Here is a 13,702-nt window from a genome sequence, read left to right as displayed (position 1 = left end):
CTATTAACCACCATAACGTCAATGTCCTTCTCATCTGTTCTCAAGCCAGGATCTCTTTTATTGTCATTCCACCTTCAATGTCATCCTGGTCCCTAATCAAAGCTCTTCCGCCATCCTTGTTCTCTTGTCTGTCTCATTCTCAGCCAGGACTTATTTACTCTTCCATATTCAAAGTTCTGCTGGTCGAAAATTATCCAACACAGCCATTCAGCTATTCCCAAATCCCTCCATTCCAGGCCTGGCCCCAAACCCGGTCCTTGGTTCAGTTTACCACCCTCAACTCCCCTCTGGTTTGACCTCAAACCTGATCCTCTGATATCTGCTATGGGTCTGCCATTGAGCTTACACGGTTATTTCTTCCAACACCACTGCCCTTCAGATCTGAACTCCAACCCCAGACTCTGCTAAATATTTTAGAATCCATTCCCCTTTTGACTAAACTCAAACCCATGTATTTACTCAATTGTTCCCATCCCTCTTTCTCTGGTCTGACCCTAAAACAGGGCTTCTGTTACGTATCATACCCTGAATGCCCCTCTAGTCTGAGTTCAAGCGTTTGCTAACTAGTCTAATAGCAATATCTCTCAGCCTTGATATTCAAACTGTTCTTTTGAGTTGTTAATTAATTGCAAACTAATGAAAAATCCTGGCCCCTCCTACCTTGACCTCAAACCTGGGTCTCTTTATCCCACCGTCAGTGACTTTCTGGTCTATTATTGAACCCTGTGTACTCACTCCTCTACCATCAATGTCCCTCTTATCTGGCTTTGAACCACAGTCCCTGTTAATTCGTCCACTGCCAATTCCCCTCTGGTGGTGTTGCCTTTCACTGATAAGGCTACCACTGTTAATGCTCCCTTGGCCTGAGCTCAAACAAGGGCTTTTGTTAGTAACTTCGCCATCAATAATACTCTGTTGTTTTGGAGTGCTGACCCTGACTCCTGTTAACTAGTCCATCATCCATGCCCTGTTTTCTGACCTTAAACCTGGACTGTTGTTAAATTAAGTCTTCCAACATCTGTGCCCCTTTGGTGAGATTTCAAACCCAGGCTCATGGTAAATATTCTGGCAACAGTAGCCTTCTGGTCCAAACTCAGATATAGGAGAGGAACACCTACTAAACGTGTAAGGACTTCAGAGTGGTCACGACTGGTGAAATAGAGCCTGCAGTCGGATATAATGGGGTGAGAGGTTATTATGTGGACACAAGTGTTCGCAGAAATAAATGGGGACTCTAGTGGAGTCACAGACTGGGATATGGACACTCTCATGATCCCTACCTGACTCGGTGTGAGCCAAGGAATCTCCACAACCCAGTCTGTGTGACCCCAGGAGGTCCATCCCCCAGTATGTATGTACTCAGAAGTGTCCACATTCCAGTCCCTGTGACCTGAGGAGCGTTGACACCCCAGTCTGTGCAACCCCAGAAGCATTCATAGTACGGTCTGTCTGACCCCAGTGTTTCCAAATTGCACTCTGTGGGACTCATGGGAGTCCACATCCCAACCTGTGTTACCCCAAGTGGGCCAACACCCCAGTCTGGGGGACTCTTGCAGTGTCCAGACTCCTGTCTGTGTGACCCCAGGAGTACTCACACCGCATTCACAGAAGAGAGAAGGAATGAATAGTCTTTCATTTCTGCTGCTGATAATTAGATAAACATAGAGTCAAATAAGTTTTTAAAAAACTTACAGGTACTCATAAGTTGAATTAAAAACAGGAGTTAGAACTTCCAGATCACTTGAAAAAATGATTCTGTAACAAAAAGTAGACCACTAAGGAAATACGAAGGAAGCATAAAAAATACTGAAAATATAAGGCACCTGGCGGGCTCAGTCGGTGGAGCATGCGACTCTTGATCTCAGGGTCATGAGCTCAATCCCCGCGTTAGGCGTAATTCCTTTTTAAAAATTTAAAATTTCGGGGGATGCCTGGGTGGCTCAGTTGGTTAAGCGTCTGCCTTCAGTTCGGGTCATGATCCCAGGGTCCTGGGATGGAGTCCCACTTCGGGCTCCTTGCTCAGCGGGGAGCCTGCTTCTCCCTCTGCCTGCCACTCCCCCTGCTTGTGCTCTCGCTCCCCCTCTCTGTCTCTCTGACAAATAAATAAATAAAATCTTAAAAAATTAAAAATTAAAAAATTTTTTAGAATTCAAAAGTCAAATAATATCTAAATCAAAATGATTCAGAAAGGTTTTTTTTCAGTGATAAATATAAACGTGTGAGAAAAGACAGAGAAAAGAGCAGTTGCAATATACATTCAAGATAAAATTAAGGAAAAAAGCAGCACACACTCAAAAAGGACCCTTTTTATAAGTCAAGGGCATGCTCAACATTGAAAATATAACAGTCATGAATTTCTGTAGTCCACATAACAGAGACCAAGCCTTTAGCTAAAAGAACAGAAGACAGCCAAAGGAATCCTTGCCAACTTCTTCATATGGCTGGATCAAGTGGAGCAGTGTTCACACCAGACATTAAAAAATGAAATAGGCCTATAAATTAGGTTTAGCAGATAATGGAGGAAAATAGAGGAAGTGGACCCATGGTCTACCCATTTTCCCCACCCCTGGGCCCAAGGACAGATACTCTTGTGGCCTTGGATGTTGTCTCTTGCAGTGAATACGAGTGGCCACAGGTACCATGTTGAACACTCCTATTAGATCTTGGCAACCCTAGGTCCATCTTCAGGAGCTTAGTCAATGGGAGAAGTCACTGATGGTCAAATTCTACCTCCAGCCTCGTCTGAATAAAAAAAGATGTGCGGGGTGCCTGGGTGGCTCAGTCGTTAAGCGGCTGCCTTCGGCTCAGGTCGTGGTCCCAGGGTCCTGGGATTGAGCCCCGCATCAGGCTCCCTGCTCAGCGGAGAGCCTGCTTCTCCCTCTCCCTCTCTCTGCTGCTCTGCCTACTTGTGCTCTCTCTCTCTGTGTTAAACAAATAAATAAAAATCTTTAAAAAAAAAACAAAAAAAAAGATGTGCACCACCTAATTACCGAACCACAAGAAACCGTCAAGTTATTAGAAGAAAAAAAATTCTTCTGCGACGTCTCTTAAATCAAAGGAGTTCTGTTCTGATTGGCATGTAAAGATAAATATGCACTGGTACAAATCAAAATTCCCCAAATTCCAAGAAAATGAGGATATGGAATTTTTAATACTTTAAGCGTGCTAGATTTGAAAAGATTCTTTTAGAAGCAAAGAGAGTCCAAGGTCACGTAACTAAGGTAAATCTTTAGCAAATGAGACTCATTTAATAGTTGGGCTTCATAAAAATAATACGCTTTCTCTGATGATCGATGTTCAATATAACACAAGTAGGCATTTTGTTCTACTTGGGTTTGTTTTTTCCTAAATGTATGCAGGTTCACTGACCAAATAAGCTACTCCTCCTCCAAAATAATGTTTGAGATGATGAAAAACTGAAGACTTGATCGGGTCTGGGGTGAAGGGTTCACTTCTGAGAGGTGCCACTCATGTGGCTGGCTCTGGCATCAGTCCTAGCTGCTGGCTGGGGTGCCCTCATTTCTCCTCCCCGCACCCTCCCTTCCTCCAGAACTCTCTTTCTCATGTGGCCTTTCCAACAGGAGAGCCTGGACTTCTTGACATATTGGCTGGGCTCAAATTGAAGGATGGAGTGAGAGAGAGAGAGAGAGAGAAAGCAAGCCACCAAGTGAGAGCGAGTACACCTAACATGGAAGTTGCAGTCTTTTTTATAAACTAACATCAGTGATGCTATCCCCTCACTTCTGCCATTTTCTCTTTGTTAGAAGTCAGTCAGTAAATTCAGGCCACACTCAGGGGGAGGGGATCACACAAAAGCATGAACACCAGGAGGCCAGGATCCTTGGGGACCATCTTAGAAACTGTCTGCCACATTGCCCCTAAGGTATGTGGGACCCCAAACCAATACTTGTTTACAGGATCTGTCTATATAAACACTTTGAAATGCATTATGAAGTCATGGGTCCATATGCAGAAGTGTGATTTGTTGAGGAAGATTTAGAACAAAGTGTAGAGAAGACGCACTTAGGTATTTGTTTATTGTCCACTCAAGGCACCCGAAGAATCCTTACAGAGTCCAGGCTCTATCTCTTCCTGTTCGGGTGTAGGAACCAACTCCTGATGTTCTTTATTGCCAAACGTGCCTAGAAAGGAAAAGCAACTAGTTTTTCACCTCTATGTAGAGAAGAACCCAGTTTTTCACCTCCTGTGTTTCTTTTTCTCGGTTGTCTTTTTTGTGACTTGCCCAGAGTACTCACAACATTGCAGACAGCAGATGTGGGAGGGTTTTCTCCCCCACACCAAGCAATTCTCTGCGACCCCAGCTGGGTGTCCTACAATTGAACTCAATTCTGACACCGTCTACCCAGAGAGAGTGTCACATCCCCAGGTTAAGGGCTCGGTCCCACAAGACTGTCCCGCCCACAACTTCAGATGCCAATCACAAGTAGTAGATCTCCAGGTGACCCACAACTTCTGTCAGATTTGGCTATAAATCAGAGGTTCCCACGACCCCCTCCTCAGTTTTGACTAACTTGCTAGAGCAGCTCACAGAACTCAGGGGAACATTTACTTACATTTACCAGTTTATTAAAGAATATGATAAAGGATACAGATGAACAACAGCCAGATGAAGAGATACACAGGGCCATGTCTGGGAGGGTCCCAAGCAAAAGAGCTTCTGTTCCTGTGGAGTTGGGGTGCATCACCCTCTTGGTGTGGCTGTGTTCGCCAACCTGGAATCTCTCTGAATCCCATGCTATTTGGATTTTTATTGGAAGCTTCTTCACACAGGCATGATCGGTCATTAACTCCATCTCCAGCCCCTCTCCCCTCTAGAGAACGGGAAGGGATGAGAACTGAACAGGAGGGATGAGGCTGAAAAGGCTTCTGATAAAGTCTTGGCCTTCTGGTGACCATCCTCCATCATGGAGCCATCCAGGAGCCCACCCAGAGTCACCTCAATAGAATAAAAGATGCTCCTAGTGCTCTTATCACTTAGGAAATTCCAATGATTTCAGGAGCTCTGTGTCAGGAACCAGGAGCAGAGACCAATCTATATTCTCTATTATCACACAGTACCGTGGCTCTTTAGAACCTGTTTGTACTGGAAAAACATAGATCTTCTTACCTCTTCAGGTCCCTAAGCCATTTATTTAGTGCCAGTCACATCTTCCTCATGACACTGCATCATCCATTGGGCTGCCCATAAATACTGGCTTCCAGGGACGATTCCCACAGAAGTTGTCCCCGTGCTTTGTCGATAAGGACCACAAAAGCAAGTCTTCTGCAGAGTATGCAGGAAAACGTAGACAATCCTTCATTTTCTGGTCATGTTAAATTTACTGTTTGGAATTTTATGGCAAAAATATGAAAACACACATCTTTTTTTTTTAATATTATTTATTTATTTATTTGAGAGAAAGAGAGAGAGCATGAGAGGGGGGAGGGTCAGAGGGAGAAGCAGACTCCCTGCCGAGCAGGGAGTCCGATGTGGGACTCGATCCCGGGACTCCAGGATCATGACCTGAGCCGAAGGCAGTCGCTTAACCAACTGAGCCACCCAGGCACCCAGAAAACACACATCTTCTAACCATGTCTTCTCTTGAACTCTTTAAACAATAATCACCGCATTCTTAGAATGAGATCTGCTGCAACGTCAATTGCACCCCTGCCTTCCACACTCCACCGCCAGTGGGGAGGATAGGCAAGGGGCCCATGACAGTGAGAAGAGAAGTCCCGTTTGTACAAAGAATGTCCATTCCTCATGTGGTATGGCTTGGGACCGACCTGGGGGAGCACGATGTCACCGCATTGATGAGCAAAGACATGCCATTGGAGTTGTGGAGCAATCATCTCGAAGTCCTTGGAGGAGGTAGACATGGCCAAAAGGACTGCCTGATTCCTGATGCAGAGCCTCTGGAGGGAATGACTTCTCTGGGTGCCAGTGGCAGGGGACAAACTGGGTCCTGCCACCACTTTTGCCACCTTTGGGGGCTCTAGCCTGGAGGCTGCCCCACAGTTGGAATGATGATGTGTAGGGATTGATACATGGGCCTCCATATGCAGCGCAGCCCCAACAGTTGGCAGTGGATTGTTCAAAACTAAAGCTTTGAATATGACCTATAAACGACATGAACAAGAGTCACACAAAATCGGTATGTCATCACCATTCTGATGGCCCGGTCTCATGAAATCCTGTAAAAGAAATGCCACACCAGTCAACAGGAGCAATCTCTTGCCAGGTCACCCCCCTGGAACTGACCATGGAGCACGGGGTCAGCACCATAGGTATAAGAACCAGAGTTCAGGGGCGCCTGGATGGCTCAGTCGGTTAAGCGTCTGCCTTTGGCTCAGGTCATGATCTCAGGGTCCTGGGACTGAGTCCTGCGTTGGGCTCCCAGCTCGGTGGGGAGCCTGCTTCTCCCTCTCCCTCTGCTCTTCCCCCAGCTTGTGTGCGCTCTCTCTCAAATGAATAAATAAAATCTTAAAAAAAAAAGAGCCAAAGTTCATCAGGGCATCTATCTGACCCCATACATAAGGTAGAGGGTAAGAGCATCTCCAAGAGGGAGAAATGGGGATCAGGGCCCATGTGGGTCATGGTCCAGACCAGGGACTCTTCATTCAAATGGTACATCTGGCTCCAGCCACCAGAGGAGGGTTTAGACCACTTTGAGGAAGGCACTCCAAAGCATGGGGCCCCCTGCGGCTCAGGGACCAGAGCAGGGGTCCTCCTTGCACTGCCTGTGACTTACATGGACAATATATATTACGTATAAAATATAAATTCCATATCATCTTTCATTAGGAAATTATTACAGTTAACTTATACTATATTAGAGTGGTAGTTTTAGAATACATGCATGAATTCTTTAATATTCCTCCACTCAAGCGACGATACTTAATTCCCCTCCCCTTGAGAGTGGGCTAGACTTAGTGTCTCACTTCCAATGAACAGAATTTGGTGCAGGGACGGTGCATAACTTCTAACAGTAGCTCATAAAAGGCACCCATTGAGGCTTCCTTCTTGCTTGTTCTAGTGTTCCTGCATGCTCTACCGTGCTCACTCTCTCTTCCTTTCTCTCTCTCGCCCTCCCCCTTGTCACCTGCTCTAGGGCACGACAGACACCTTATTGCAAGGACATATCAAGAAGACCTATGGAGGGCCCATGTGGTAAGGAACGGAGGCTACCTGCCAACAGTCATGTGAATAAGCTTGAAAGCAGATCCTGCTGTGCAAACGAGCCTTGAGATGAGACCCCAGCCACCATTCTGGCCGAAACCTCACGAGGGAGCAAGAGCGGAAGCCAGAACCACCCAGCTGAGGTACTCTTGCACACCAGCCCTCTGAAAATGTGCAAGATAATAAACTGTTCTGGTTTTAAGCCACTAAGTGTTGGGCAGCAGGTGATTTGTTACACAGCAAAGATAGCTGGTACAAATGTTATTGGTTAAAAATATTCAATAACACTTTGTAAATTCAGGTCTCCTGTTCACAGGTGGGATGAAGCAGAAGAAACAGAAGGAAAATATTTGCCTTTCTGACAAAGAACGCTCTTCATGTTTAAGTTTGTCAACTGCTGGGCGCCTGGGTGGTTCAGTTTGTTAGGCGTCTGCCTTCGGCTCAGGTCATGGTCCCAGGGTCCTGGGATCGAGCCCCGCACCGGGCTCCCCGCTCAGCGGGAAGCCTGCTTCTCCCTCTCCCACTCCCCCTGCTTGTGTTCCCTCTCTCGCTGTCTCTCTGTCAAATAAATAAATAAAATCTTAAAAAAAATAAAGACTATACTTAAATTATAATTAAAGCTTACAAAGAGTTTATTCTTGTCTGTTTAATCTGGAGAAGTGTTTGTTTATGTTTTTGTACAGAGGTTGCTTTCCATAGACACACTTAACGATGCAGCAGACTTGTTACACAGCTTGGTGGATAAGGCAGAGCCATGAGATGTCAGGAGCTGGGATCCCTGAGTCAAGGATTGGAGGAGAGCCACCTGCCCATTAGGAATACACATTTTAAACTTTACTGCTTCCTGCAGTCAGCTCCCAGGGCTAGGATGAGGCAAATAAAGTGTCTAGAGTGCAGAATTAATTTTTTTTTAAGATTTTATTTTTGGGGCGCCTGGGATCGAGTCCCGCATCAGGCTCCCTGCTCTGCGGGAAGCCTTCTTCTCCCTCTCCCCCTCTCCCTGCTTGTGTTCCCTCTCTCGCTGTATCTCTCTCTGTCAAATAAATAAATAAAATCTTTAAAAAAAAAAACAAAAGCTTTTATTTTTAAGTAATCTCTACACCCAACGTGGGGCTCAAACTCACAACCCTGAGATCAGCATCGTGTGCTCCACCAACTGAGCCGGGCAGGAGCCCCTAGAGTGCAGAATTTAAGGAGACACTTCAACTAATGAGTGGCTAAATGAAATGTGGTCTATCCCTATGATGGAACAGTATTCAGCCATAAAAAAAGAGCGAAGTACTAATGCATGCTACAACGTGGATGAAACTCAAAGACATCACTTGATAGGGAGAACTTGAGGTTGCCAGGGAACCCCAGAAGGAGCTGAAAAATGAAGACAACATAGAGAAGGCAAAGCTGAGGAATGCAGGGATTTCAAGCCCCTGGATCCAGCCTCGTCCAAAGTCAAACTACGCCTGAGCTTCTTGGTTGTATGCTGTGGGTCCGGAATTCAGAAGAGCAGCACGTCAGCGATAATGGCTTATCTCTGCTCCTCTTTATCTGGGGTCTCAGCTGGAAGACTGGGAGGCCGAAGACCGGGTCACCTGAAGACTCCCTCACCAGTGTGGCAGCTGATGCTGGTTGTCGCCCACGTTTCACTTCCTCTCCACATGGGCCTTTCCCCACAGTTGTTTTGGGCTTCCTCGCAGCATGGTGGCTGGGTTCCAAGTCCAAGCATCCTGAAAGAAAGGCAGGTGGAAGTTGGATCATCTTCATGACCTAGTTTTGGAAGTTATGTAGCATCACTTCCCCTGAACCCAAGGCATTGAGGCCATCACAAGGTCCCGCCCAGGTTCAGATGGAGAAGAAATAAGATTCTGGGGTTTTTTTTAAAGATTTTATTTATTTATTTGACAGAGAGAAAAAGTTAAAGCACAAGCAGGGGGAGCAGCAGAGGGAGAGGGAGAAGCAGACTCCCTGCTGAGCAGGGAGCCCGACGTGGAAGGCTGATGCTTAACCAACTGAGCCACACAGGTCCCCCAAGATTCTGTTTCTTGATGGGGAGTGACATGGTTCTGGAAAAGCAGATGGGACCAGAAATATTGCTGTGACCATTTTTGGAAATTATAATCTGCCACACTAACCACATAAGATACCAGGGATTTGTTTTACCTCTCTGGGCCTCAGTTTCCTTATCAGTAATGTGAAGATAATAGGGGCGCCTGGGTGGCTCAGTCGGTTAAGCGTCTGCCTTCGGCTCAGGTCATGATCCCGGGGTCCTGGGATCGAGCCCCGCAGCACTGGGCTCCCTGCTCAGCAGGAAGCCTGCTTCTCCCTCTCCCACTCTCCCTGCTTGTGTTCCCTCTCTCACTGTCTCTCTCTGTCAAATAAATAAATGAAATCATTTTTTAAAAAAAAGTAATGTGAAGATAATAATAATGTCTATAGTGTAGAGAGAGAATCACATGAGATAATGCATATAATGGACTTAGCATAGTTCCTGCAACATGGCACGTGCTCAGTGAAAATTAGAAGTTATTGTCAACAGGGGCACCTGGGTGGCTCCATCAGTTAAGCATCCGAATCTGGATTTCAGCTCAGGTCATGATCTCGAGGTCATGGGATCTAGCTCCGCGTCCAGCTCTGTGCTCAGCGTGGAGTCGGCTTGAGTGTCTCTCCCTCTGCCCCTCCCACCTGCTCGCACTCACACTCTCTCTCAAATAAATAAATAAAAATCTTTATTTAAAAAAAGAAGGTATTGTCAAATACCACTATCATTGAACAATCAGGTGTCTTGGTACAGCTGAAATAGGATGTTGTGGGTTGAATTGTGTCTCCCCCCCGAAAGATACAGTTGACCCTTGAACAACAACACAGGGGTTCAGGGCCCCAACCCCCTGCACAGTTGAAAACCCATGTATAGGGATGCCTGAGTGGCTCAGTCGGTTAAGCGACTGCCTTCGGCTCAGGTCATGATCCTGAGGCCTTGGAATCGAGTCCCAAATCAGGCTCCTTGCTCAGCAGGGAGCCTGCTTCTCCCTCTGCCTGCCAACTCTCTCTCTCTCTCTGACAAATAAATAAATAAAATCTTAAAAAAAAAGAAAATCCATATACAACTTTTGACTCCCCCAAAACTTAACTACTAATCGCCTACTGTTGACCAGAAACCTTACTGATAACATAAACAGTCCATTAATATATATTTTGTATGTTCTGTGTATTATATACTGTATTTTTACAATCAAATAAACTAAGGAAAAGAAAATGTTATTAAGAAAATCATAAGTAAGAGGGCGCCTGGGTGGCTCAGTTGGTTAAGCGACTGCCTTCGGCTCAGGTCATGATCCCAGGGTCCTGGGATCGAGTCCCACATCGGGCTCCCGGCTCAGCGGGGAGCCTGCTTCTCCCTCTGACCCTCTCCTCTCTCATGCTGTTTCTCTCTCGCTCGCTCTCTAATAAATAAATAAATAAAATCTTTAAAAAAAAATCATAAGTAAGAGAAAACACATTTACAGTACTGTCCTTTTTTATCAAAAATGTCTGGGGGCACCTGCTTGGCTCAGTGGGAAGAGCATGTGAGTCTTGGTCTCGGGGTTGTGAGTTCGAGCCCCACGTTTGGTGTAGAGATTACTTAAATAAATAAACTTTTAAAAATTAAAAAGAGAGAGAGACACACACACACAGAGACACACACAGGAAAGACTCACGTGACAATGGAGACAGAAATCAGAACATTACATCTGCCAGCTAGGAAGCCCCCAAGATTGCTGGGAGCCACTGGAAGCTGGACGAGGCAAGAAAGGACCCCACTCTGAGAGCCTTCAGAGGGAGCATGGCCCTGCCAACACCTTGATTTCAGACTTCTAACCTCCAGAACCATTAAATAATACATTTCTGTTGTTTTAAGGGGAAAAAAAAGAGTCGGCCGACTTTTACTGGGAGCTTGCTCTGTGCCAGGCACTGGAAATAAGGAGGCGCCTCGGGTAAGGACCCTGCCCCTGAGGGGCTGACAACAATTCCCGCAGTTAAAGCAATAAATGGAGGGGCTTTGAGAATGATGGTGTGGTGCTATGTAGAAGACGCTTTGTGTCCGGGAACCCCAAGACCACCCCCAGCCAGGTTCGATGATTCACTCTGAGTGACTCCATGTAGTTGTACTCATGGCTATGATTTTTTTTAAAGATTTTATTTATTTATTTGTCAGAGAGAGCACAAGCAGGGGGTGCAGCAGGCAGAGGGAGAAGCAGGCTCCCCACTGAGCAGGGAGCCCGATGCGGGACTTGATCCCAGGACCCTGGGATCATGACCTGAGCCGAAGGCAGACGCTTAACCAACTGAGCCACCCAGGCGTCCCCTCATGGCTAAGATTTATGACAGCAGAAGGACACAAAGCACAATCAGCAAAAGGAAAAGGTGCATGGGGCCAGGTCTAGAGGGAGCCAGGAACAAGCTTCTAAGACCCTTCTCCCAGTGCAGTCACACAAGACATGCTTAATTCTTCCAGCAATGAACTGTGACAACACATGTGACATTGTCTGTAGGGAAACTCACCTGAGCCTGATAGTCCAAGACTTTTATCAGGAGCCAGTCATGCAGGCACTCTCTGGCTAGTATGTACAAAAATCCCAGATCCCAAGAAGGAAAGCAGGTGTTCAGCATAAACCACAGTGTTCGTAGGGACAGTTTAGGCACAGTGAGCCACTCATCATTTAGGGAATGGTGGGAACCCTCCCAAAATCTGAGTTCTCAGATGCCACTGTATCGGTCAGCTCAGACTGCCGTAAAGGATACCACAGACCGGGCGGCTTAAACAACGGAAGGTTATTTTATCACAGTTCTGGAGGCTAGAAGTCCAAGGTCAAGGTGTCACCAACGTTGGTTTCTGGGGAGAACTCTCTTCTTTGCTTATAGACAACCATCTTCTTTTTAAAAAAAAAAGATTTTATTGGGTACCTGGGAGACTCAGGCGGTTAGGCGTCTGCCTTTGGCTCGGGTCATGATCCCAGGGTCCTGAGATAGGGCCCCGAGTCCGGCTCCTTGCTTGGCCAGGGGCCTGCTTCTCCCTCTCCCTCTCCCTCTGCCTCTCCCCCTGCTTGTGCTCTCTCTCTCTCTCTCAAATAAACAAATAAAATCTTAAATAAATAAAATCTTAAAAATAAATAAAAAGGATTTTATATATTTTAATATTTATAAAAATATAAAATATAAAATATAAAAAATATTTATAAATATTTATTTATTTGAGAGAGAGAGAGCACAAGCAGGGGGAGAGGCAGAGGGAGAGGCAGACTCCCCGCTGAGCAGGGAGCCCGATGCGGGGCTTGATCCCAGGACCCCAAGATCATGACCTGAGCCGAAGGCAGACAGTTAACTGACTGAGCCACCCAGATGCCCCAAGGTTTTTTTGTTTTTTTTTTTTATTTAAGTAATCTCTACATCCCATATGGGGCTTGAACTCACGACCACAAGATTAAGAGTTGCACACTCTTCCGACTGAGCCAGCCAGGTGCCCCTGGGCGAGATCTCTTCATATAAGGACACCAGTCCTATTGGATTAGAGTCCTGCTTATGACCTTATTTAACCTTAATTACCTCCTTAAAGGCTCCATCTCCAAATAAAGTCACACTGGGGGATTAGGGCTTCAACATATGAATTTGGGTAGGGGGTTGGGGGACACAATTCAGTTCATAACACTAACCAAAGGTCAACCTTGCAAGCTGGTCTTTCTAAGGACAAGCAGTCTCTAAAGTCTCCAGACTGCTATGTTAACTCTTTCCTGCAGAGGCTCCACACCAGATTCTAGAAGCCTTGAAGTGGTTGCCAATTACATTGCTCCCTGGGAGGAAGGGGGCCTCATTTGGTGCTTGTAATATAAAGATTTTTTTAAAGTAATCTCTACACCCAGTGTGGGGCCCGAACTCACAACCCCAAGATCAAGAGTCCCGTGCTCCACCGACTGAGCCCGCCAGGCACCCTGGTGCTTGTAATCTAGATTACAATAGCTCTTTCTTCGTGTATTGAGAAAGTTCCTGGCACCTTGACCACAACTATGAGACCAGAAGTTGATGTGTGAGCAGAAGGCAGCCTTACACGGACACAATGTAACAACTCACCCCTAAAAAGGGACATGCGTATTGGGGTGACAGTGATCAAAACCTCCCTTTGAGAAGTGACATGCAAGGGAGGCATGGTAGACAGCAGTTGATGACGTGAGCTTTGGAGGAAGACAGCGAAGTTCAAGCTGGATTGGATTTGTGGCTCTGAAGCTCTTATTGACATGACCCATGCTGCTATTTAATAAATATTTGAAGAAAGTTTTATTTTTAAAAAAGATTTTATTTGGGGCGCCTGGGTGGCTCAGTTGGTTAAGCGACTGCCTTCGGCTCAGGTCATGATCCTGGAGTCCCGGGATCGAGTCCCGCATCGGGCTCCCTGCTCAGCAGGGAGCCTGCTTCTCCCTCTGACCCTCCCCCCTCTCATGTGCTCTCTGTCTCTCTCATTCTCTCTGTCTCAAATAAATAAATAAAATCTTAAAAAAA

Source organism: Leptonychotes weddellii, chromosome X (assembly GCF_054177405.1).
Source record: "Leptonychotes weddellii isolate Sample4059 chromosome X, ASM5417740v2, whole genome shotgun sequence".
NCBI lineage: Eukaryota > Metazoa > Chordata > Mammalia > Carnivora > Phocidae > Leptonychotes > Leptonychotes weddellii.
The sequence above is the reverse complement of the archived record's forward strand: the minus strand, read 5'-3'. Positions refer to the sequence as shown.